Source organism: Polypterus senegalus, unplaced genomic scaffold (assembly GCF_016835505.1).
Source record: "Polypterus senegalus isolate Bchr_013 unplaced genomic scaffold, ASM1683550v1 scaffold_947, whole genome shotgun sequence".
NCBI classification, from domain to species: domain Eukaryota; kingdom Metazoa; phylum Chordata; class Cladistia; order Polypteriformes; family Polypteridae; genus Polypterus; species Polypterus senegalus.
The window spans coordinates 3,392-25,277 of NW_024386517.1; the positions used below are offsets into that span (position 1 = coordinate 3,392).

Below are 21,886 nucleotides of genomic sequence, written 5' to 3' on the forward strand. Positions count from 1 at the left end.
TTTGACTAAAGGGTGTTATTTCATGCCTAGAGGGCTCTAATAATGTTAAAAAATATATTTAGAAGGTCCTAAACAGGTTTTCTATGCTCTAACTGCGAAAATATTTATAAATAAAGATTTAAAAATAAAGAATCCTACTTCATGGAAATTCATTTATCTGTCTGGAGCGGATTAACCGCGATAAATGAGGGTTTACTGTATAATTGTGTGGAGAATATTTATAAACAGTGTGGGAGAGTTTCTAAGGGCTTAAAATATATAAAAATAACCATACAAACATAGGATTTCTACTTCGCGGATTTTCACCTATCGTTTCTGGAACGCAACCCCCGCGATCGAGGAGGGATTACTGTAATGTGAAAACTTCCAGGGGAGGGGGTGTTGGGATGTGAATACTTTTGATACACGCGTATCCCATCATTCTCCTCACTACCAAACTGTGCACACCACCCAGTGGTCTCACGTGAGATTGCTCTAAAGGCCTCTGATCGTTCCTTAGGCTAAGAAAGTGTACGGTGTAGGCCTCCTTTGATCAGTAAGTGTGAGAGGGCATCTCGACTCCCCCCAGTGTAACACGTGACACAAGTGCACGGTGAATGCCAGCCATCAGAGGACGGTACAGTAGGTAAGTTCTGTAAATGTGCGTTTCTTTGCGACTCTTAACTCTAATATCTCACCGCCTGACCGCAATCATGCTGGCCTATCAACTTGCAGTAATGATGCACAATGCTGGCGATGCCAGTGTTTAAATCAAATGACAAAACTTGCATTCACAGACTTGGTGAAAGGTGCCCATCAGGTCACTACCATTGCCCAGAGCCTCAGCTACTGCTTTCATTTTAGCACCTACCTTCACCAGAGTGACTTGAACCCGATGCATCAGTGGTCCCTCTCACGTCCATCGATTCCAACTTCACTTGGTCAGAATGCTGCTGTGGGGAACTTTTGGGTGTGAAGTCAGATGCAGGAACCTTTTCTTCGGGACATAAACACTGAGATTCACTCTCCGATTTGAGGTCTTCATCCTTCATACTGTGTACAGTTATATTTTTCTGCCCCTCAGTGCTCTCGGGCATCGAATCAGTGTCTACATCACAATCCTCCTTCTTCATGCTGATGCTCTCCTGTTGAAGGTATGCAGATTCCCACTCACAGTCCTCTTCTTTGATGTCAGCACTTCTTTGTGGAGTGTGGACTCTCTTTCTTATCATCACAGACCTCTTCCGAGCCCCCCTCTTCACCTTGACCTTTCATACAGACAGATGGGCTCACCTCCTCCATATCTGAGAGCTGAAGGCTGTAGACTTTTACCTGTAGAAAAGCAGAGTAGAATTCAGAACTGCACCAAAGAGCACAGGGCACATGTGGAGCTACCCTCATGGCTTGTACAATATGAAGGACCACACTGCACACAGTTTGCCCAGCTGGTCCTCCCAAGTGTTTCAAATTCTATAGGTAACCCCTGTGATTTGCAGTCTACACAGTGTGGGAATTATACAGTGGCTATAGAAAAGAGTCTCCCCCCCCCCCTTTCAAAATATTACCATTGTAAGATATGGCGGCCATTCATCCCAGCCAATACCCCCAAGCCACCAGGTGGAGCCCTCCTTGCAGCATGGAGGTCCCCAGAAGACCAGCAGGGCATCATGGACAATGTGGTTTTTATGCACAGCCCTGCTGGATGCCATGGGGGCCACAGGAGGGAGCTGCAGGGAGGACCGAGGGCTTCTTCATGCCCTGTGACCCGGAGGTTCGCATAGGAAGAGCGCATGACTTCGGGTTGAAGAAAGAACTTTTACCTGACCCGAAGTGATTGAGAATCACATGGACTGGAGATAGGGGAAAACTTCCGGGTCAGGGAATATAAAGGACTGTGGGAGCTCCCAGACAGAGAGCTGAGTAGGGAGGCAGGGTGGCTAAGCCGCCTGGGAGTGGAGGATTGTGATTTATTAGTTTATTGTATTGTTTATTGAAGAATAGTGGAGTGTTGGTGCTTTGTGCACAATTATTATTATAATAAATAATTATTGGACTTTTATCTGGTGTCTGACGTGTGGTCTGAGGGTACAAGGGTGCAAGGAAAACCCTTAATCTTTCACACCATTTATGTTGCTTTACAGCCCTAAATGAAAACACACAAACCAATATTTTTTCCAGCTTTACTTAATCAATGCAATCTGTAACATCCAAGTGAAAGATATCACAGCTACAGTTCAGAAGAATTGTAAAAAATAAAAAACAAGAAATCCTGAGATGAATAAAGGATTAGCCCCTCCTAAACTCAATCAGGTGTCAGTGCCCACCATTTCCATTGCAGACCCTGGTTACTGGCGCCTTCCACCTGTGATCAATTGTAATGAGTGTGATTGTGAAGCTGTTCCTGAGCATTCATTCCCTTGCTTGGTAGCGCAACTGACAGCAAACTACTGACTATGGGTGGTTAGCCACTTTCAAAAGATCTCAGGGATAGAGTTGTGGACAGACTTAAGGCAGGAGATGGAGACAAACAAATCTCAAAGGCATCATCAATCCCAAGAAGCCCAGTAAAGTACATAATAAAGAAGTGGCAAGTGTTTATACTGCTAGGACCCTCCTGATCCGGCCGCCCTCCAAACTGGATGGAAGAGCAAGGAGGAAACTGATAAGAGAGGCTACCAAGATGCCAATGGCCACTTTGAAGGAGTTACAGGATTTGATGGCAGAGAGTGGTCATTGTGTGCATGTGACAACAATTCTCACAAGCGCTTACAATTGTGGCTCGCTCAGGAGGGTCGCAAGGAAAAGCCACTTCTCAAGAAAGGCCACATTAAGGCTCGTTTGAGCTTTGTTGGAATGTACCTTGAAGATTCTGATGCCAAGTGGAAAAAGGTCTTATGGTCAGATGAGACCAAAATCAAACTATTTGGCCTCAATACCAAATGGTACATCTGGTAGAAATCCAATGCAGCTCACCATCCACAACACACCATACCTACAGTAAAGCGTGGAGGGGGCAACATCCTGTTGTCGGGGTGTTTCTCTGCTGCAGGGCCTGGGGCTCTCATAAGGGTAGAAGGAAAAAATGGATGGGTAAAATACCATCAAATTCTTGAGGAAAACCTGCTACCTTCTGCCAGAGAGTTGAAGATGGGCAGAATGTTCACCTTTCAACACGACAACGACCTGAAGCACACAGCAAAATTGACAGACCTAAATCACACTGAAAATCTGTGGAAAGATTTGAAGATAGCAGAACACCAACACTCACCATCCAATCTGACCAAACTTAAACAGTTCTGGATGAAGAGTGGGGGCAAATATTGAGTGGGCTCAATCTAGATGCAAAACTGATAGAGAAGAATCCCAACAGACTCAAGGCTGTCATTAAAGCAAAAGGAGAGTCAACAAAATGACATTTGGGGTGATCCTTACTAACCTCAACGCTTGTTTTGATTTTTATAATTTTTCTGAACTGTACCTGTGCCTTTTACTTTGGGGCCCCCGGGTGGTTTTAGCCCCACTTTCCAAAAAGTTTTTTCCCAGGGGAAATAAAAAAGTTGGGGTGGGAAAAAGACTTAAAGGCAAGGGGGGAATGGAGACAAACAAATCTAAAAGGGCATCACCCCAAAATTCCCAAAAAAAAAAAAAAAAAAAAAAAAAAAAAAAAAAAAAAAAAAAAAAAAAAAAAAAAAAAAAAAAAAAAAAAAAAAAAAAAAAAAAAAAAAAAAAAAAAAAAAAAAAAAAAAAAAAAAAAAAAAAAAAAAAAAAAAAAAAAAAAAAAAAAAAAAAAGGGGGGGGGGGGGGGGGGGGGGGGGGGGGGGGGGGGGGGGGGGGGGGGGGGGGGGGGGGGGGGGGGGGGGGGGGGGGGGGGGGGGGGGGGGGGGGGGGGGGGGGGGGGGGGGGGGGGGGGGGGGGGGGGGGGGGGGGGGGGGGGGGGGGGGGGAAAACCCCCCCAAAAAAAAAAAAAAAAGGGGGGGGGTAAAGGTAAAATAATAAAAAAGGGGGGGCAAGGGGTTTTTAAACTGCAACCCCCGGGGGTCCGGCCTAAAACTGGAATAAAACCCCCAAGGAAAAAACTGTTTAAAGGGGTCCAAGTCCAAATGGTTTAAGGGGAGCCCGGGTTTAGGAAAGGGGGGTTTTCCAGGGGCATGTATACCCCCCAAAACCCTAAAATTTTGGCCCCCTTTTCCAAAAGGGGGGAAAAAATTTTCCTTTCAAAAAACTCCCTTAACCTGGCTTGATTTCTAATGCCCCAAAGATTCTTTTGGGGGAAAAGGTTTTGGCCCCATAGAAAAATCCATTTCCCCAATTAAATGGAATTTGGGGAAACCCAAAGGGCAGGCCCCTTTTCCCTCCAAAAACCCCCATCCCAAAGAGTTAAAGGGTTGGGGGGAAACCCCGGGTTGTGGGGGGTTTTGTCAGGGGGGCTCTTGTCCGGGTTAAAGGGAAAAAATTTTGGGGGGAAATTTTCAAATTTGGGAAAATTTTTTACCTTTGGAAGAAAAGATCAGAAGGGGTTCCCTTTAAAAGAAAGGGATGGAAGGTCGGGAAAAATTGTCCCCCCTTTAAACAAGGGAAATTGGGAAAGGGGTTTGAAGTTAAAAAAACCCCCCAAACCTTTACCAACTCCCAAAACCAAACCAGCCTCGAAAGGGGGGAAAATTTGGGGGGCTAATTTGGATCCAAAACTTTTTGGGAAACCCAAAGATCCCTCCTTTTAAACCCCAAAAAAAGGGATAAACAAATGAACATTTTTACCCTTTAACTCCCTTGTAGCCTTTTTTTATTTTTATAATTTTTAAAGGGGTCCCCGGGGGTTTTTTCTTTTGTTTGTAGGTTTCCTTCAAGGGGGGGTTTTTTGTTGTTTTCCCAAAAATTTTTTGAAAAAAAAAAATTGGGTTTTCAAAGGGGGGTTTTTTCCCCTTTTTCAAGGGCCTCTTTACACCCTTGTCAGCGGGCGGGTTTTAAAAACTCTAAAAATTTTTTTTTAAAAAACCCCCAAGTTAACTAAAGCGATTGAAAATTATTGGGCCCGGGTTTGCCTGGAAATTTTAAAAACCCAATTGTTAAACGCCAAATTGGCTTAAAACACCTTTTTTTCCCATTTTTGGACAAAAAATTTGGGTTCGGAAATTTGCTTGCCGGACCACCCCGGCAAATGTTTAAGCAAATCCAAAAGGGAATTTGGGTTTAAGATAATTGCAAAAATTAACACCCAAAATGTTTCCAATTTGCCCTTAGGGGGGATTTTTTGTTTTTACAAATCTTTTTAAAAGGTTTTTTTGTGGGTTTTAGGGGGCCAAAAACCCTGGGCGGTTAAAGCAAAATTTGGAAAATGCCGCTGGTAAACGGGGATGGAATTTCCCATCTTTTCCTCAATACCTGGGCCAGCCAGTTTCCCCCAAAGGGGGGTATGGGCCGTTTCACAAAGCGAATTTAAAAAAGGAAAAAAGGGGAGGGTCGTAATTAAAAAGGCCCAATTCCACCCCCAAAGAAAAACCTGGTGGCCCCTTTGCTCGAAAGGGGGGGTTTGGATTTCAAAATTAAAAAAAAAAAAAAAGGCCCTTTCTTATCAACCCCTTAAAAATGGTTTTTAACTGGGGCCCTTTTTAATTGACCTTGGTTTTTATGGTTTGGGTTTTAAAAGGAAGGCCGGCCCAAAGTTCACTCCCGGGGAAAAGGGCCCCACCTTTAAAAGTTTTCCCTCTTCCCCCGGGAAGGGAAAATTTGGGGCTTTAAACCCAAAAATCGGGAAAAGTTTTTAAGAATTTGGCCCTTTGATGGGAAGCTTCTCAGGATAAATTTTGGGGGACCTAGGGAGGCCCCCTTGCCCACCCATAAAAGTAAAATTTTTAGATTTCCCGGGGGGCCTTTTAGTAATTAACTTTCCCCCACAAGAAAAAATTTGGGAAAATTCGGAATTTTGGTGGAAATTTGGGTTTACCTCTAAGAAAACCCACAAAAATTACTTTTGGGGGTGGAAGGGGGCCAGGTTTCCAGCCCAGCCGGGATGCCCCGGGGTTTTGGCAATGTTTCCAAGGGGCCCCAAATGGAAAAAACCTTAAAATTTACCCCCCCCAATCCCGTGGAAAAAGGCTTAAGGGCCGGATTTTTTCCCAAAAATTTCCCCTGACCCTTTTAAAGGGGTTCCCAAAAAAACAGACTATGGGATTGGGGGGGCCAAACCATTTTTCCCAAAGCCCAAACGCTGGGAAAAATTTAGCCCCCCCAAAAAAGGGAATTGGCCCCGGGGGGGTTCCCCGGGAACCGCCTGGGGGTTTGGGGGGCTTAAGGGGGGGGCCCCGAAACCCCTTTAACCGGGGGCCGGTTTTTTAGTAAAGCTGGTTTCCATGGGGGGTTGGGGGTAAAACGGATTTTAAAACCCCTTAGGGGGTTTTTACGGTGTTTGGGAATTGTGTTAGGCCCGGGGGGTTCAAAAAACCACCACGGTGAAGAAAAAAAAACCTTTTTTATTTACACGAATTTCCCAAGTTTTGTCTTGCCAGGCCCCCGGCAAAGTTTTAAAAACTGCCTTATTTATAAAAATTTTTTAATAAATAATAATTTTAAATTTATATTATAACATCTATTATTGTGTGTTGTTTTTTCCCCCAAAATTTTTAAAAAGGGAAAAGGCCAAGCCGGGGAAAGAAAGCCTTTTCCACTCCTTTTTGGAAACCTTTGGGGAAAAGGGGTAGGGCTTTTTTAAAAACGGAAAGAATGGAAAAATTTTTGGGGGGGGTTGTTTTGTTGATTGATTGAATTGACAAGGGGAGCCTTGGGTTTCTAGGACCCCCTTGGGTTTTTCAAAAACAAAATTTCTAAAAGGCCTTTGAAAATTTTTATAAAATGTGTAAACACCCAAACCTTTTTTTTCCCTTGGTTAAGTGTTTTTTGAGGGGGCCCCCCAAATTTTATCGGTTTCCTGAACAAAATTTTGGCCATTTTCCCAAATAAAAAATTGTTTAATGGGTTTTTAACACCCACCTTTGGGGTTTTACGTTTTCTTACCCTTTTAAAATTTTATTTTTAAAATACCCGAAAACTTATATACGCGGGTCCTTTCTGTTTTTTTGGGCCCAAGGAAAAAAGGGGGAATTTCGGGCCGGCCATGGGCCCTTTCCTCAACAAAACCCCTTTTGAGAGGCGGATTACCCCAGGGGTTGTTTCTTTATGCGAAAGCAAAGGGCCCAACCCCAAAATATCCCGGGACTTTCAGTTCCCTTGGGGGCGGGGGAAAAACCAACTCCGGGCGGGGGTTTCCATAAAGTATAAAATAGGGGGGAATTGGGGTTTTTCCGGGTTAGGGATTAACCCCCCAGGGAAAAACCTTTGGAAATTAGAATTAAACCAGGTGGAAAAAAGAAGGAACCCGGGGGACTATGGGGGGCCCAAAATCAGAAAGGTTAAAAACCGCCATGGGGGAAAGGGGGTCCCAGGAAAAAAGGGGGTTTTTTTGTTTTTTAATCATTGGGCCCGGGGGCAAAGCGGGCCCAAACTTTGGGGAAAATTTAAAGGAAGGTTAGGGTAACACCCGCCCCGTTGAATTTGTAGGTGGAAAAAGGTTTTTTTCCCTCCTAATAATTAATTATTTTTTTTAATAGAAACACGCAAGGTTCCCCCCTGTTCGCCCCATTGCTGGGGAAAAGGGGTTAAAAAAAGCCCCCCCAAAGGAAACCTCCAAAAAAGGGAACCCCAGGGAGAAAGGGGGCTTAAGGTTGTTGTTTTTTGTTGTTTTTTTTTTTTTTTTAATTTTTGCACTTAAACTTTTTTTTTCCCATCCCTTTTAAACTTTTTAAACCCGGTTTATTTTTAAAAGGGGTTTTAAGGGCCTGTAAAAATTCCCTTTTTAACAGAAAACAAAAATTATTGGGGGTTTTTTTCCCCCCTTTTTTTTATTTTTTTAAAATACCCTTTGGAGGAGAAAAAATTTTGGGGTTGCCCAGGTTTTTTAAACCCGGAGACCCCCAACTTTAAACCCATGGGGGAAAGGGTTTTGGGGCTTTAACCCAAAAGAAATTAAGGGAATTTTCCAACCAAATAAACTTTTTTAACCCCCCAGAAAAAAAAAGGAACAGGGGAAAAAAGCCCCCCAAGGGTATTTTAAAAAAGTATAAAAGGGGGGTTTTCTACTTTCGGGGGAAAATTTTTTTGACAGGGTAAAAGAAATTTTACTTAAAGGGGTTAAAGGTTGGAACAAAAAAAAAGGGGCCCCTTTACCCAAAAAAAGGGCCCGAAAACCGGAAAAAATTCCCCTCAAAAAAACTTTTTTTTGGGTAGTTTCCCCAACCCCACCCCTCAACCACCTTAAAACTTGAGGAAAAATTTCAGGGGTTTCAGGGGGGCCCCCACCCCGTTGAATTTTTGGAAAAAAGGGTTTTAACCCCAAGATTTTTTATCGGTTTTTGGCAAACCCCCAACCCCCCACCCCTTGTTGGTGCGGGGTCATCAGCATTCCCCAACCAACCCTCGGGCAGAAGGGGAATTTCAGGAGAAGGGGGGAAATGCTGGGTTTTTTTCTTTTTTTTGGCACTGCCCCCCATTTTTGTCCAATTTTTCCTTTTGGGAAAGATTTTTGTTATTTTTCAAAGCAAAGCACCGTAAAAATTCCCTTTTGGGCCTTCCTTGGCCCCTTTTTTTGTTTAAAAAAATTTTCCCTGGGAAAAAATTTAATTCGGAAGGGCCCCGGGTTGGGGCCTAAAAAAAAAGGGCAAAAGAAAACCAAATTATTTAAAAATTTGTTAAAAGTGGGAAATTACCCCAAAAGTTTTAATAATCAACCCCCTTTTCCAGAAAAATTAAAACCTTTTAAAACTTTTTTTTTAAAATTAAATTGCAAATAAAAAATAAATTTCCCAAAATTGGGAAAAGTGAACAAAAAAAAAGACTCCCCCCACCACAAATAAAAGGGGCCCCGCCCACCAAAAAATCCGGGGGCATTTTTGTTCCCCCTCCCCAACCCCCAAACCCCATTAAATCAACTTAAAAAAACCCCTTTTCTTTTTCCCACCCATTAAAATTTTCCCCTGCTAAGGCCAAATTTTTTTTTTTAGGGCGAAAAACTTGCCCGCTTTTTTTCCAATCCTGCACAATTTAACCCGGGGGCCGGGCCCCCCTTCAAACTTAAATAAAAGCTGGGCCTCATGTTAAAGGTGGTTCAAGAAATTTGATTGAAGAAATTTTCCAGCTCAAACGCCAGAAAAAAACCACCTTTACGGGAAAGCCCGGGGCTTTTCCCGGCCCTCTCCTTCTCGTTTTAAGTTCCCCTCGTTTTTGATTTGGGGGGCCCCCAGCGAAAAAATCTTCTTCCCTTTTGTGGAATTTTTATTTTCCGTCCCTTTATAAATTTAAAACCTGAAATAAACTTTTTTAAAATTAAAAACAAACCCTAAAATTGGGGAAAAATAAATTTTAATAAAATGGTTCCTTCCCTAGTATTTAAAAAACCATAACCCTCCCTTTAAAAAAAACTCTCCTTTTTGACCCTTCTTCTTCTTTCAGCTGCTCCCGTTAGGAGTTGCCACAGCAGATCATCTTTTTCCATATTACTCTCACTGCAACACTCCGGTATTTATATCATTGTATCTGAGTGTGAATCACAGCAGCAGTTGATCGGAATAGCAGGCTGCTTGTCTTTATTGGCACATTTACAGGACAAAGAAGCCATTGGAGAGGTCTGAGCGATTTAAGGTGAGCCAGATTTACGTGTTTTCTCGTAGGCTCTGGTAATTCTAGTGTTTTAAGCAGGTGTGTGCCTTTGTTGACCAAATGTAAGTTCTTATGAACAAGTTCACAAGTAAAGGGTTAAACATTAGAGAAAACTGCTCTGAACTAGCAGTCATTAACCCATTTAGCGTTGCATTGTTTTGGTTCAAAAAATGACATTTTATTAAATCTCATCTTTCTACTGTAAAGCGTGCAAAACACTAAAAGTACAAAGTCAGAAGTGTAAAAGTATAATAATGAAATAATGGTGAATATTTTTATTATATATTTTGTTTCATTGGATCTCAAATCAGCTGAAAGGCTGCAAGAGCCAAAGAACTGAAATAATAATAATAATAATATGGTTTATACTGTCAAAATATGTATTTTGTGTGGTATATACTTCAACAGAAAAATTGCTTAGGTGTGCAGTCATTTACCTGACAATGCTCAGCATAACAGTTAGATCCCAACATCCATTCTTTCGATCTCGTCATCAACAAATAACTTCACCTTGGCTGTCACGCGTTCACCTTTACTCAAAATCACAACAAGGTGATGCTGGTTTATGTAAAGCAGGGTCACCAGAAACCCAAATGCGAGCGTCCCTTTCGTTTTCACTGGCTGAAAACCGATTCATGTCGTCATCACTGCTGAGAGAGGCTCCTCGACATCACTGTTCATAACTCTGTCAGAGCGCGCAATGCCGGCTGCTGAAAAGCGTTTCTTACGAGGCGCCATTATGAGGCCAGGTGACAGCGTCTACACCATTGACCGAGGAGCTAAAATTAACACTGGTTGTGTGTGATGCCGGGTCTAGCGCTTACGTGAGAGGGCGTCCATACAGTTGCTCAAGTGACACTCAGGACTGGCGCTGTTGGCACCGTTATGGCCTGAGTAATCCATAGGTCTTATGTGAGATCGCCCATATAGTTGTCCAAATGACACTTTCGGGACTAATGCATTCAAGGCGGTTTTCTTAGCCCAGTGATGCTCAGGTCACTAACACTAGAGAGGTTTACATAGCTTAGTGTTTATTATGGCAACAATTGCATAAAGAGACTGTTATACTCTGTTTAATAAAGAACCTGCCTGTGATAGTGACCTGCCTAGTTAGTATCACATTGCATTAAATCTTTAAGAGAAATGATGTATTAATATGGATGTAAACCTGTTATGCCGCTGCATTGACATTGTAGTTACAAATACCTTACGGTGATAGGGTGTAGTTACAGTGCCATCTGTTGGAAGTTTTCTGTATTGCATAGTGAAACAAAATTACAAGTAGTATTGCTGAATAACGTTTCCTTATGTACTAAATTGTCTATTTTTGTTGCTCTGCTGTTAGAAACACTACACAAACACACACCCCATTACCGCATGTGCTCTTCTGGCATTTCAACATTAACATTTCTGCAAATGGCTGGACTGGTTCCTGTGTTCTCACCAACACACCACAGCGACAACAGCAAACCACAAGTCTGTCCTTTCCTACACTTAAAGCTTGCTCACCAACACACTGTTTGTATTATAATATTAAAGCATATTTCTGTTTACCCTCCTTTTTGTGCTAGTTTTATTTTCAAAAACATGCATGACAAAACCCATGTATTCAATGACCTGGTTTGATATTCACGCCCTGCCCATTGGTCTTGTCAAGGAGCAGCACCCCTGCTTCACCACCCTACTGCCCTTTGCAAAATGAAGTGTTGAATATAATGGTGTTATTCATCCCATCATCTGTATATATAAAGGAGAGTTGGGATCCGAGAGACTGTGTTTATGTGTTTGTGGAGGGATGAAGAGTTAAAGGCGGTAGGGAGTCACGTGATCATCTCCCCTCCCATTCACGTCATTTCATTCACTTCATTTCGCTCTGAGCTGAGCTCCGCAGCTGACGCGGTCTTGCTGTTCTTTTTCCTTAGTGTTTAGTCCTTTCTCCTTTACTAATTTACTGTTTAGTACACGCGGTACTTACACAGTCACTTATAAAAGGGGAGAAAACTCCGTGCAAGAAATGGATATTGAAACTACCTTGAAAGACATGCAATCAACGAGGCCATTAAACGGATCCCAAGAAAGGTCTTCTAGGTTGGAAAAAAGCGCCGCTGCCAAAACCAGCACAACAAGAAAGCGACTTCTATTAGAAAGAAAGCGATTAAGCTGACAAAATCAGGCAGTTAAACGAATCTAAAGAAGACAGGATTTCAAGATTTTCAAAAGGACAACTGGCTGCTGAAACCAAGCGGTTAAAAGAATCTGAAAAAGACAGGATGTCTAGATTGAAAAACCACGATCCGCTGCGAAACTAGCGGTTAAGCGTGCAGCGAATCGCGCCAGGTCTGCTAGTATATAATATATGGAAGACTTACAGATTTTTATAATGTACCCCATGTTGTGTAAATGAGCATCCCCTCCAGTAGAAAAGGCCTCGGGCGCAGATAGCACCAGGTCACACTGTCCCCAGGCTTTGAAAATACACTTTGGACAATTGTATTCATTTGCCTTTCATTCTTCAAGCGGCACCCTAAGGGAATGGATTTCCATAACATCCCTAGCTGTCTAATCGAATCCCGCTCCTGCATGAAGAGACAAGGGATAATGGCAGGACGAAAGTACAGAATGCTGCCTTCAGACATTGAATCGGTTTTGAATGTTTGTAATCAGCGGCTTCAACTGTGCAAGTGTACTGTGCATTGTAGGACAAAGAGGGCACTGCCCATTCTGCTGACCTTTAGTGACACACCAGGCCTGTAATGAACTGGGATGCAGGCAGGAACCCAAAGTGCATTCCAGACTAAGTGACTGAACTCCAGCTTGTATGTCATCTGATAATAAAAGTGTCAATCAGAGTGGCACTGACATCTCTCCAGAGACCCCTTGAGTCAAAAAGGCACAAAATGGACTCAAGCAAGGGGAAAGACTTATATTTCTAAGGATGACAACTAAGATGGACCGAAGAACTTCGCCTAGTAAAAGACACTGGTTTTTCCAATCAGGAGAAGGTTCAACCTTCCTTTAAAACCACATGCACCCCAAGTCTGAAAATAATGGGAAGAGGTGAGAAGACATAAAGAGAGGAGAGAATGGCAAGTACCTAGAAGCTCAGGGATGAGGAAATAGGCAAAATAAATCCTTCTGAAACCTAAAAAATGATAAGCCATTGGACAGCCAAAGCCAAACTCTTCGCTTTGATCCTGAAGCCGAGGCCCAGTCTGTAAGGCCAGTAGTCTGACAAGGCTGAGAAGCTATGACTTCAAGAAGATTAAATTTCATCATCTAAACCAGGGGTCCTCAAGGGCCACAGTGGGCGCAGGTTTTTGTTCCAACCCAGTTGCTTAATAAGAAGCACATTCTGCTCAAGTAGCACATCTGCTTCACTTTAGTTGTCTCACTCGTTACGATTTTGAGCCCTTATTTCTTATTTTAGTCTTAAACAGCAATATTCTTGGTTTTTAATTGCTCATAATTAGCAATAACATGCAAATGACAAAAAGAGCAGCATTTCTCCATTTAGCTTGTTACCATTGACACCTGTGTGTATTTATCATGCACTATTGGGTTTAATTAAATACTTGGAAGAAAAGTGAAGAGAGCGAAGGGGACGAGAATTACTCCTCCATTTTAGCCTTCAAATCATTTGGATGATATCCTTAGAAAGTAGGGGTGTAATGGTTCACATGGATGTATTGAACCGTTTCGGTTTTGCATGTTCGGTTCGGTCCACTTGCATACCGTTTCGGTTATATTTTATGCATTTTTTCTTATTAAATCTATTACTAGTGCGATCTAAGCACCCCAAGCCGGAACTAAAGTCTTGGGTGAGTTTCCGCACGGACGCCTCCGAGTGTCGGACACTGGATGAGGGAGAGGCGCGCCAGTAGCTCGCAGACGTGACAAATGGGGTTATGGCAAATGCAAGCGAGAAGCCTGAGCTGGAAGACCCTCCCAGCTCATTACGTTCTCCTGTCTGGGAACACTTTGGCTTCCCCGTTAAAGTTACCGATGGACAACGGCAAGTGGATAAATCCAAAGTTGTTTGTCGACATTGTTCCACCACGGAGATCGGGTACGCTGCAGGAAACACGTCTAATATGTTAACACACTTAAAACGGCACCATCCATCTGTGAATGTTTCCTCTACAAGAAAGAAAACCAGCTTGGTGCAAACAGTAACACACCGATAACTTCAGCTTTTAAAGAACATCTAGCGAGCAACTCTGACCGGGCCAAAGCAATAACACATGGTATTGGAGTCTTCATAGCTACGGGATTACGTCCATATTCAGTTGTTGAGAACGCTGGCGTTAAGTATATGATTAAAGTTCTTGAGCCTCGCTACGAAATACCATCACGTCCTCACTTTAGTCAGCAGGTCCAAGAAGAGGTCAGTAAGTACAGAGCTTCAGGGTGCCTTTCCCTTGAAGCTGATCCTCTTCTTTGGTGGAAAGGCAATGAGGCTACATACCCACACATAGCAAAACTCGCAAAGCGTTACCTCTGTATTCCAGCTACCTCTGTTGCTAGTGAACGGGTCTTCTCCACTGCTGGAGATATTGTCACTGCAACCAGATCTGTGCTTTCTGCAGAAAATGTGGATAAATTAATCTTTCTAGCCAAAAACTTTAAGCTTGAATAGTTTTATTTGTCATATTCAGGCTATTCTTGACTACATGTTCAAAGTTTACATTTGTTACTTCTTTATTTAAATTGTTACAATAGTTTTAAAAACTCAGAGTCTAATTTATTTAAAATATCACCCAAATGGGTCGCTTTAATTTATTTATACAAATTCTATTGTTTGTATTTTTTTTTTTTTAAATAAAAGCATTTAAAGTCATTTTTTTCCTGCCTTTTTTGTACCGAAAATTAACCCGAACGAGTACCTCAAGAAAGTGAACCGAACCAAAATTACATTTTAGTGTACCACCGTTACACCCCTATTAGAAAGGGAAAGAAAATCCAGGATATGAGAATGACCTGACATGGCAGAGTTAAAGCACAAACAAGCCATGAAATTAAATCATTGGCAAGCATTGCCTTCTAATTAAGCAACCGGGTTAGAACAAAAAACCTGCAGCCACTGCGGCCCTTCAGGACTGGGATTGAGGACCCCCTGATCTAAACGCTTGGGCCAGAATGAGCAATGGCTTCTCCGTATGAAGTGGCAAAAGACAGCAGAAAGTAAACTGAGGAGGCAACAGCACAGCCCTGACAAGGATCATGCAGTGAAGAGAAAGAGTGCAATCTAACATCTAAAGAATCTTCTAGAGAAACAGCAAACTCCACACAACATTAGACATCACCTTTAAAGACCTGGTAATGTAAAACTATTTATCTGTGTCAAGATAAAGTAGGACTCTAAATACCAGTAGCCAGCCTCTTAATGTTATGCATTTGTCTGTCTCCAGTGTGTCTGTGTCCAGTCTTGTATGTCAACACATATATGTAGCTATATTATATATCTATAATCCATGTGTTAATCAATAAATTGTATTATTCTGCTCCTTAAAACAAGTGTGCTTCACTTACCTTGATACAAGTCTGAAGGCTGGAGACCACCACCTCCTATAACAGAGAAACTTAAGAATTATTGGATGAATGGCGGTATTGCCAAAGGCAAAACTGATAATTAACCAAGTTCAAATCCCTTTTTCTATTCCTGGGTGGGTGTCTTATTATTAAATCATCAAAAATCCCACAGCATGCATCACAAAAGGGGCACGGATTGCCGCCGCTTAGCTCCAGCTGTGGAAATGGGTGTCCCTCCAGCGGCGTGCGGGGGGTAAGGGGGACACGAGCCTGCAAATGGGACATTAGCTCCAAGTTCTCGGACTCGTCTGGTGTTTGCCTCCAGGATGGAGGAGTATTTGAGAAGGAGATACGATAGAAGACTACAAGCGTAACAGGATTCTGAACAGTTCGTGTAACCAATGGGAAGTTGAGCTCAACGGCACATCTTGAGGTCTGGAAGTGGTGCCGTTTCACAAATGACATTGCACAGGCATCTAGAGCAAGGACATCAATTAAAAATGTAACAATAAATAATTTCAGTCTATGTAAATGTTAAACAGCAAATGCAAAACAGATACTTATTATAAGATAAAAGTGAGGGAATTGGAAAAGGAGTTCAGAAGAAAGGCTAAATTAGCCAGGATAAATTATAAAGACAAGGTGGAGCAGGAACTAACCTCGGGAAACGCAAGGGAAGCATGGCAGGGTTTAAATATTATGATGGGCAGGGCCCCAAAACCCACCAAAATTGACTGCTCAGATCCTGCTTCCTTTGTGGAAAAATGAAACAACTTTTTTTATCCGGTTCAATAGCCTAAGTACACCAATCACTTGGACTCCTGTAACTCCTGACTCCCCCCCTTGAGACCTTAAATATTGATGAGCAGCTGGTGACTGCCATCTTGCATAAACTTAACCCTAATAAAGCCTCTGGCCCTGACAGGATTGTGCTACTCAGCTAGGTGGGGTCATCACAAGTCTGTTCCAACACCTTCTTGATTCCAGCTGTGGCCCAAGTCAGTGGAAGCAATCTACCATAATTCCGATTCCCAAGCAGGCACATGCCAAGGGATCCAAAGGACTACAGGCCAGTAGCCCTAACATCTGTCTTGTGTAAATGTATGGAGAGAGTACTGTGTGATTATCTCTCCGGCATGTTGTCGGACAAACTTGACCCACTCCGGTTTGCATATAAAGCAAAGCGTGGAGTGGAGGATGCATGTCTCACACTTTTAGATACTGTTACTAGACAAATGGATTCGGTACATCCACATACAAAGATTTTATTCAGGGATTTATCCTCTGCTTTTATTACTGTTCAGATAGATATTCTGCTATACCGCCTTTCTGACTTTCAAGTACATCCCATGCTGATTTTATGGGTACAAATTTTTTTAACGGAAAGACCACAGCAGGTGTTTTTAAATGGTATAAGTTCTAGCACATCCGTTTTAAATGCAGGCCTCCCTCAGGGATGGGTTCTATCTCCTCTTCTTTTCTCTGTCTACACAAATTATGTTTCCTGCAGCAGTGCAGCAATGACACTGTATCAATATGCTGATGACATGGCCCTGGTGGCCCATATGACTGATACCTGTGCCCTCTCTGCATATCAGCAGGAGGTCCAGAGACTGGTTCAGTTATTGGCAGAAAATTCACTGGAGTTAAATGTTTCTAAAACTAAGGAATTGTGTTGTGGCCCCAAAGGACGGGCTCCATCACAGTTGTTCCAGCCACTTAGTATCCAGGGTCAGTTGGTGGAGCAGGTTCAGGCTTTTAAATACCTCGGGACAGAGATTGACACCTGTCTGTCTTTCATGCAGCATGCAGATGCTGTATATAAGAAGGCACAGCAGCGCCTCCATCTACAAAGGCAACTTAGAGCCTTTCATGTTAGCAAGGAGGTTTTAACGCTGGTTTATAGATCACTTATTGAATCTGTTCTCACTTTTAATTACTCATCTTGGTACAACTTATTAACCGTTAAACATAGAACAAAACTGTGTCGTGTAGTTAACCAGGCTTCCAAAATAATTGGATTACCTCAAACTCCTCTTTCTGAACTGCACAACCGTGCACTGTTGAGGAAGGCAACCATGATTGTGAAGGATGTCTCTCACCCTCTTTATGCGTTCTTTAGATTTGTGCCATTAGGTAGGAGGTATAAAACCCCATTACGCGAAGAATGCATATAAGAAATCTTTTGTACCCTCAGCAGTATCTGTTCTGAATCAGATGAAGTAGGTTTTCTTTATGGTTGGCTTGTATTTGTATTTTTTTTGGTCTGTTTGTCTCATGAGCGTGTCAAAAGGGAAATTTCCGTGACCCCTTTGGGGCACAGACAATAAAGTCTTATCTATCTATCTATTTTGTGCTAACACAAGACTAGATATTCTATAATACATTCAACAATCTGGGTATTAAAAGCGGATCCATTATTTGAAATAATAAACAACACACTCCCAAACTAAATGAATGGGATTAGCTGTGATGATTAATGGGCATTCCACAGGGCCACCTTAATTTTCACACTTTTGTTAAATTGTCGTGCCCAGCCCAATGCGAATTCACTGGTAAACCTGGCACAGAACTGTGTTAAAAATGGGCACTGGGCATGCTTTTAGGCTTTACAATACCTCAGAGCACCATAATGGTTGAGAGTTTAGTGAATTTGCTGGAGCATACACCTGCCTTGAATATTTCCCCTCTAAGTATCTCTTCTCATTGAAGAATGATGCTTGGAAATCCTTCCTATACTAATAAAGCGGCTAAACTCACACATGCAGGACTATTAAGCATTGATTGACAAAAGTGTGTAATTGAAAAGGGTTAACCTCTTTTTTTCACAACACTGCACATACCACATCCAGGTTTGTGTTTGAGAACATCTTTACATTTGAGCCGTGTACCTGCACTGGGCCAGGCCAAACTCGGCTGCAATTGGCATGTGTTTATGACAAACTGATTTAACTCGTTTGTACTTGTACAGGTCCAAAGAATGGATTTTTTTTTTCTTCAAAAGATTAAAAGGGTCAATTTTGTCTCGTTTATAATGTAGATTAAGTTAGTGGGAATCAGGATCAAGCGAACAAATAGCCGCGTGAACTGAACGACGTTATAAAAAGCAGAACGAGCGAGCGCATGCGCGTCCACAATGGGCATCTCCGTATTGATACGCAGACTTTAACAAGCGAGCGGCCTCACATTCTGCGCCTGAAATTACCGAGAGAGAGAAACACAGAACTCCACTGAACTTTCCTACTTAGGAAAGCTGCCGTCGCACCGAGATCCAAATGCACAGCCATCAGGCGAACAGCTAAAGAATACACACAACAAAATTATTTTTTTTGTTGGTGCAGTAAAATGTGCAGTCTCTTTTAAAGTAGAAATAGGGTTCCGAAGACTTGAGCCTACCGTGGCAGTTCAGCGAGTTTCGAACCGCTCCACCTCTGCCGATTGAGGCCTCCGCAATCTGGGTGGCAAAAATCTTTTGAAAAGTCTCTTGTATATATATTTACAAGTACGTACCTGTCCTTTTTTGAAACCTAGAGTCCCGCTTCACTGAAAAACTCGCCACAAGATACCACGTGCTGCGTGTTTCCGCCTGCTTTGCACTGCGCATGCGTGCCTTTCTTCGTTTAGCAAACGGCCGTTTAGGTTCTCTTGATATATTACCGCCATCTGCTGTATGGAGGCAAAATTTCCTATTCCATAATCATTGCTGTATTATTTTCCTTAATCCAGTGTTTTTAACAATTGTCGTCAGCTGTTTGTACATGTCAGTGCTACTGACTGTTCTCCCCAGATGATTCTTTAATGTTATTGCAGCTAATTACACGGTTATATAAATGCAATATTTCCAGAAGCATATCCTGCCTAGTCATACATTCATCTGCTTTAAACGACAACAATGTCGAATGGGAATCCGAGCAGATAAATAACCTTTGTTGGTCTAACGCTAAAATAAACGCCATTAATTCCGCCGTGTAGCTTGTTAAATCATTTAGCAGTCTTTTCCCTTTCCATACGCCAAAGTTCATAATATAAAAAGCTGCTATCGTTTTTCCTAAGATGTTTTTTGGGCCATCTGTGAATACATCCCACCCAGTTACTTCATGAGTAGTCCTCCATTGCATATCCATGCATTCTGTAAACCTGCTTCACTCTGAGCAGAGGCGCGGGGGAGTTGGAGCGTATCCCAGCATGCATAGGGCGCAAGAACAATCGCTAGACACACACGGGTCAATGTAACGTCACCTGCAGTCCACCTTACCTGCAAGTCTTTATACCGTGGCAGGAAACAGGAGTACCCGGAGGAAATCAACTTGAAAAACATGTACATTTATTTTGTCAACGAATTGAAATGGAGTATCATCTACAACACGTTAATCTATAATAATACAGTAATAATTATTTTTTATTTATATAGCGCCTTTCCCATTCTCACATAATATAGAATTTAGAAGATCCTATAAGGAAGGCCCAACAAAGTGAAAGAGCTGAGGCACCATCTTGGGGACGAAAGCAAAAACACATTAGTTTGCGGAGACATCCGATCTGCGCTTCCTTACTTTAACCTACGTGCTCTTTTCTTGTCTTTCATTTTTTGTTTTCTTACGCGCTTCTCTTTTAAAACGGGGACGTGGCAATCAGCAGCTCCTGGTGTCAATTACGGTCGTCGGCGATTCTACTCCCGAGCACTAAGTGCAGGGCCGTCCGCAAAAGCATCGCGCACGGGAACCGCTGTCGCCACGAGCACGCGATTATTTATTTAAAATGCCAATCAACTGCGAGCCTCACTTTACCGCAGACATGTACTTTATGACTAGAGTATTTACATTAGCGCCCCATGACTGTCTCGACGCACATCTCATTAGATTAAGAAGGCCTGGGATCCCGAGAGTGAGCGACAGGGAGGGTCGTTCGTGTTTTTCTCATAAAGCTCTTTGGTTTGTTTCTCGAAGTGCTGCAAGGGGATCGGTGCAAAGGGGGAGGACCTCTCATCAGTAAAATGTCTTAGAAATCAACCTCTTAATTAAAGAAATGACCTTATACTCAAACAAGACAAGTCTGATAAAAAACTTTTGAGTCCGTAATCAGGCAGGAGAAAAGCTGTTCATTGCGCCATTTATTCTCTGGCAGCCTCATGCTGAAGAGGAGCGTCTCTCACAGCAGTCTGTTACAGAATGATAACAGAATAAAAGCAGAAAGAAGTTTGTGCTTATCGACAAGTGACTTTACTGTAAATGACAGTGCTGATTAATGCTTACATGTCATACTCTGATTGGTTAAAAGACATATGAGGTGTTTAGCACAGAGCACAACCAGCCTAAATAAAACTTTCTCCGTTACGTCCTTGTTCTTCGATATGTTTAGATATTACCCTTGAAATCTCCGCATATGCGACAACTGTCGCACACCCACCCACCAGAATGACTAAAAAGAAAGAAAACTTCTGATTTGGCTGCCCCAGTCGCAATGAACAGGGGCCTCAGTGCACTCCCAGTGCCTGGGAGACTATTATATTTTTTAAGATGGCCCCGTGTTTCTTGACGCACTTCTGCTTTGTGATTCATTGGCTGAAAGTCTTCAGTGTGTCAGAGAGAGGATATGTAGCATTCTTCGTAATGGCACACAGTGTGTCCTATAACTGAGCCTGCCCTTTTAATTAGACTGTTGATGTGGTGGGGCTCTCTTGAAGTGATGTTGCCAGCCCAGCACACCACCACATAGAAAATTGTCCTGGCTTTCACAGACCGGCAAAATACGTAAAGGACGCCACTTCCCACATTAAAGGTATGCAATCACACAGTCTCCTAAGGAAGAAGAGCCTGCTCTGTCCTTTCTTCTATAGTTCCCCTGTGTTCTGAAACCAGTCCAACCTGTCATTAATGTGGACCCTGCTGGTAGGAGTGGACCACTTCTACACTCTCTCTCTGATTAGTAACTGGAAACAGAGGTTTCTAAAGTCAAACGCTAGTTCCTTGGTTTTGCTCATTTAAAGTTGCATTTTTTTGGTTTGTTTGTTTTGCTTTTTTCACTAAGAAACTCGTCCCCTGACTCCTCTCCTCTGTCACGTCCCATTTATCAATTCACTCTATAAGTGCAGAATTATCTGAGAAATTCTACAAGTGACGCGACCTGTGCCCTTGTGTATAAAACCTTGCTTTGATTCCATATTAAAAATATGCCCGCTAAAAAGGCAAAAATGGTGTACATAAAAATGAATTAATGATAAAACCTTACCTATGCCAGGTCGCATGCACCAACTTCTGTCATAAACTACAAATGAACTTAAAACTGTGCTCTCACACATACCCTTTCAGCCACTCCCTGTCACCTCCCACCCATTATCATGTATGGCTGAGAAAATTGCCCTGTTGAATATTCATAACCTAATTACAATATACAGTCGGTCATGTTCCAAAGTGTTCATTTGAAACAATAGGAAACCACAGAAAACCCAGTGAATGTGAACTGAAGTAATTACTGGTATTTGGCCGGGTTTAAAGAGTGGTGGGGTGAGCCTGCTGCTCCCCCTAAAGCAGTGTTTCCCAAACATGGTCCTGTGGACCCCCTGTGGCTGCAGGTTTTTGTTCCAATCAAATTCCTAATCAGTGACAACACCTGATGCCCAGAGGGGACTGGGCGGTCTCTTGGTCTGGAATCCCTACAGATTTTATTTTTT

The 21,886-nt window shown here is 42.5% G+C and overlaps 1 long non-coding RNA gene across 1 annotated transcript; it reads right to left on the reverse strand.

The window, feature by feature from the left end:
* Positions 1-1,202: 1,202 nt before the first annotated feature.
* On the reverse strand, positions 1,203-19,492 carry LOC120522744. The gene is made up of 3 exons (XR_005632513.1): positions 18,727-19,492; positions 15,217-15,252; positions 1,203-1,311 (listed from the first exon to the last, which is right to left on the reverse strand). It is a non-coding gene; the product is annotated as an uncharacterized LOC120522744 (long non-coding RNA).
* Positions 19,493-21,886: the final 2,394 nt, after the last annotated feature.